The sequence below is a fragment of the Etheostoma spectabile genome, chromosome 14, assembly GCF_008692095.1.
Source record: "Etheostoma spectabile isolate EspeVRDwgs_2016 chromosome 14, UIUC_Espe_1.0, whole genome shotgun sequence".
Taxonomy (NCBI): Eukaryota; Metazoa; Chordata; class Actinopteri; order Perciformes; family Percidae; genus Etheostoma; species Etheostoma spectabile.
This window is the reverse complement of record NC_045746.1, coordinates 24,378,200-24,383,026: the sequence shown is the minus strand read 5'-3', so window position 1 is coordinate 24,383,026 and position 4,827 is coordinate 24,378,200. Positions and strand designations below refer to the sequence as shown.

The window sequence follows — 4,827 nt, the reverse complement described above, 5'->3', positions numbered from 1 at the left end:
ATTTTAAGACTTTAACAAAGTTCCTCCAAAGCCTCAGAAGGCATTTTGCAACTGTAATATTCTATTAATTTCCCTATTGTGGGATTAATAAAGTCTATCTTTTCTTATCCTTTCTTATCTTGACATGCCTTTTATACTCAAACACACCAAAAATTCATTTTTATATATATATATATAATCCTAGAAAGAGAATAAAAATATCTCAGTGCACATTCACACCATGTCTTGTTACATGATGAATATTTTATTTAACAATATTATATCTGGTACGTACAAACACAAGTGAAACAAAAACAGTTGGGGGGGGGGGGGGGGGGGGGGGGGGGGGGGGGGGGCGTAACTGGTGTGGCACAGAGAAACAATAAAAAGCCTGAATATTCACACTGAAGCCACAATGTCACCAGCTCAGTTCATTTCCATCATATCACAGACACCACAGCTGAGGTTACTCTCCCAAAACTCATTGACAGAGTCGTCCCAACCCCAAAACATTTTGTGGGTATCACTTAAAACGGAGTAGTATCTCAGTCCCCGGCTGCCACGGAAACAGCAAAGCATACAGACAAAGGTTGTGTGTGTCCAAAATCCCTCCAGTCACACACATTGGAAAACAGTCTGTGAATGTGTGAGCTGCAGAGAGGCACAAACAGCAGACTTACAACACAGACACATAACACACAGACACACAAACAGTACATTTATCCACACACATCAGGACCAAACAAACAAACAACACAAACACAAAGATCACAGCAGCCAAAGCACCTAGATCAGAGTTAGACTCAAATCTGTGACCCTGCATCATTGGTTCCAGAGCCGTGTTATTCTCACTCGCAACTCGGAAAATACGGACGCTCGGTCGTTGGCTCTCAGCACCGGATACGACGCAATAAGGACCCCTCGGCGTGTGTGTGGAACGCAGAGCAGCTGCCCCGCGACGCGTGGAGATGACGTAGTAATAAGAGCGAAAATGGAAAGGAGGGGTATGAAAGGGCGAAGTTCCACATAGGGAGGCTGGCTGGGGGGCAACGATTCAAACAACACAGGACTTTCACCCGGACACCAGGTTTCATGCCCCACGTGCCAGTGAAACGTTCATTTTATAACTCCACCCACCTTCTTTTCCTAAACCCAACTCTCCCGTTCTTTTTTCCTAAACCCAACTCTCTCTTTCTTTTTTCCTAAACCCAACTCTCTTTCTTCTTCTCCTAAACCCAACTGTCCCGTTCTTCTTTTCCTAAACCCAACTGTCCCGTTCTTCTTTTCCTAAACCCAACTGTCCCGTTCTTCTTTTCCTAAACCCAACTGTCCCGTTCTGCTTTTCCTAAACCCAACTGTCCCCTTCTTCTTTTCCTAAACCCAACTGTCCCGTTCTGCTTTTCCTAAACCCAACTGTTCCTTTCTTCTTTTCCTAAACCCAACTGTCCCGTTCTGCTTTTCCTAAACCCAACTGTCACGTTCTTCTCTTCCTAAACCCAACTGTCCCGTTCTGCTTTTCCTAAACCCAACTGTCACGTTCTTCTTTTCCTAAACCCAACTGTCACGTTCTTCTTTTCCTAAACCCAACTGTCCCGTTCTTGTCCCGCGTGTCTCGTAAACGTACCTTTTTATAAGCCCACCCACGACCTTGTCCTAAACCTAACTGCGTCAAAAGTGATGTGCGTTTAGACAACGCACGTTTAGATCTGACGCTAAAGGAGACTTTTAGCGACAATAACAACGCCAAATGCACCTGATCAAGCGTCCGTATTTTACGCGATGGGAGAGAGAATGTGTTGGTTATTATGCAGTTTATTATGCAGATTTAATCAAAGATCCAGCTGAATAAGATGGTGTTTTTGTTAAAAGGCAGAGACATATTTGAATTCTTTGTTGAGTTAAAGGTAAAAGGCAACCTGCTGTAGGGTAAATATTAGCCTGTAAAATATACCATGTTTGGAATTTATTCCTTGGCTCACCATGTTGGCAGCAGTCGCCATGGCATGGATTTTTTATAAGAGAAACAGAAAAGGAAGACAATGTGGCGACCTGACAAAACTCAACTACTATCAGCAGCTCTGAGTAGAAAACGTGATTAGGCACACAGATAAAAGTACATGGCTGTGATTGAGGGATGAGAAATACATGAGGTGAAAGAGAGGAGACAGAAGTGTTAGTCAGTGATTGACGTCCACACACAGAAAAACAGCAATCTGTGCCACTATTTAACGAGACATTCAGCTAAAATCAGTCTGCTCCTTCCTTCCTTCAACAAAATAAACATGTGCACCCCAAAAAGAAAAAATAATGCAAACGTGCAAGTCAACATACAATAGTACTCTTTTAAAAAATACATATTTACAAAGGAATACTCTTCTATCTTTGTACATGAGTGGAACGTTTTGAGTTCGTACATGTGCGTGAAGCAGATGGCTATGGTTAGGAGTGGTGTGCACCTGGGTCCACATGGTTGCTTCAAATACTTTTGTGATTCGCTGAATTCAGCTGTCTCTTCGAGTGTAGGCACACCAGACAAGTTAGCTTGAAGTCTGGAGCATTTGGCTTTGAAATTTGAAAAACAATGAACGCTTCTTCTTCTTTTTCTTTTGTTGATTTGTCTCGATTTGTCCAAACTGCAAAAAATATCTAATCTGCTTGGATACCAAGTTGCTAACTATCTATCGAACAAGACTGCTGTCATGTGAGATTAATTTGCAATCCCTGATTCTGTTGTAAATGGGCAGTTTTAACTACAAACGATAAATGTTATATTTTCAAGGTGTGAACGCACCCTGCTGTCAGCCGGCCACAGACCTGCACCTTAAACTTAAGATTCTTTTGGATGGATGTAACACACCAAAACCAAATCCCTCCTAGTCTAAAGAGACATTTAGGCTCTCTTCAGCACGTTTAAAAAGTCACATTAAACAATCTGTTTTTCTCACTTGAAGACAATGAAAGAGACAAGCTTAGATCTCGGAGGTATTTGAAATTGCGATATCACAAAACGCAAACCCGACTGGGCAAGCTGAGGAATAGAAAGCATTTTAAATCTACACTAGACTCAGGTTTTTGGTAAAGTTCCGTGTCAGTGCCCTATTGCTGGAGCAGTGTAGGCGTAGCAACGGACAGAAGCGGGACCTCGCAAGGAGACTACAACACTAAACACCACCGTGAGAGGAGTGTGCCGTGCACCTCCCCCAGTGCAAACACAGCACGTCACTATCATCCACGAACACAGCAACGCACAAGGAAGCCATGACTCCGATAATTATCTATCTATCTATCCCATCACTGTAAGAGATATTCAACTTAAGAAGTCTGCTTGCATCGCATCAAATGAGTCTCATAACAGGTGAAAACTACCCACAGGGTTGTTTTCAAATCAGCTCATCAGTGTGTATTTCAAAACATGGCGGATCCATCCAATCAAATGTTACACTTCAGTATAAATCACTTGAAATACTTGTCAAGATAAATATCTTCCCAGTGTAGCCAAAACAATAAATAGGCTACATATATAAATAAATAATGTTCTCAAAGTGCAGCATGAATTCCTGTAGTTGAAAAAGCTATTTTCGCAACTAGAATCACTATGTAAAATATATACTTTGTGTCATACACTTACACACCAAACGTACTGTACAATGCTGGTAATGCATACACATGTAAAAGGTTGACAGTGCCACACACACGGCTGACTTTTCAGAAAAAGCGTTAAAACGTGTACAGACCCGACAAATAAAGCCAGAAACACACCGCTGTCTGATTTTAAATGTCTACAGACAACAAAGAAGGATATTTTGGTGGTATATGGAGGACAAATTGTTCATTGTATTATCTATATAGGTATTTCCATGTTGGGATACTATATAATGTTACTCACTATAATGATGTGTTAAAAGTTGCGTTCAGTGCATTTGGGCTTTTGGATGTTATACAGATGTTGAACCCAATCTACAAACAATCTATCTGACAACTTGTCATATTGGCATCCTGAAACACGAAGGAACAAGTTAGCACATCTGAAAGTTTTCGACCAAAATGCAATTTTCATTTTCAAGAAAAATTATTTTAATAATTTGGACCTGAAGGCAGATTGTAGTTTCAGTTCTTAAACAATTTCCAAGGTTTCCTGCAGTTTGCCCTGGAGGCAGAATCTCATTTGTTAGAGTTAGGGACCAGAGGGTGTAACTTGGGAGTTTGAGATTACGGTTCCTGTAACCTCTGTTCTCTGAATATCCCCGTGGTGACACACCAAAATGAATGATTGAGTACATGAGACTACTACCGTGTTTGGAGCACGACAGATTACGTCCAACGAACAAAGTTTAGAGACAAAAAAGGTTCTGTTAAATAAATAATAAACAATCTGGCACTGTTTTTTTTTTAAATTCAAGACCACACAGGATGTCCCTTCATAGCTGTCTTACCTCGACAGAGGTAGGCGATTTGATAATTTTTAACAGGGGGGACGGACTAATGACTCTTTTGGTTTTGTATTTTTTCTTAAAGATTAAAAAGTTTAAAGAATAATACAAATCCAAGTCGAAATTGACAGGAAGGAACTCAGAGAGAAAGATGCAATTAAAAATCTGTCTGCTACTCCAGCGCCACGGACAGGGCCGTGGATTTATCCAAACTGCTGACGTTTCAGAGCCGTGGTCGGGGCCGTGGATTCTAACTTACACACACCTCAGTCAGTTAAAGCAGTGATTCCCAAAGTGGGGGTCGGGACCCAGGAAGGGGGGGTCGCAAGTTGATTTAAAGAAATAAAACAAAAATTTAAAAACGATTAGAAATAGCATATGTTAGCCGTGATTTTAACACAAGATAAAACTAGCGGCT

At 41.1% G+C, this 4,827-nt stretch overlaps 1 long non-coding RNA gene across 1 annotated transcript; it reads right to left on the bottom strand.

Annotated features, from left to right (window-relative positions):
* Nucleotides 1-206: 206 nt before the first annotated feature.
* Nucleotides 207-1,356, bottom strand: LOC116701569 (uncharacterized). Its single transcript, XR_004334954.1, has 2 exons — nt 1,094-1,356; nt 207-1,048 (listed from the first exon to the last, which is right to left on the bottom strand). It is a non-coding gene; the product is annotated as an uncharacterized LOC116701569 (long non-coding RNA).
* Nucleotides 1,357-4,827: the final 3,471 nt, after the last annotated feature.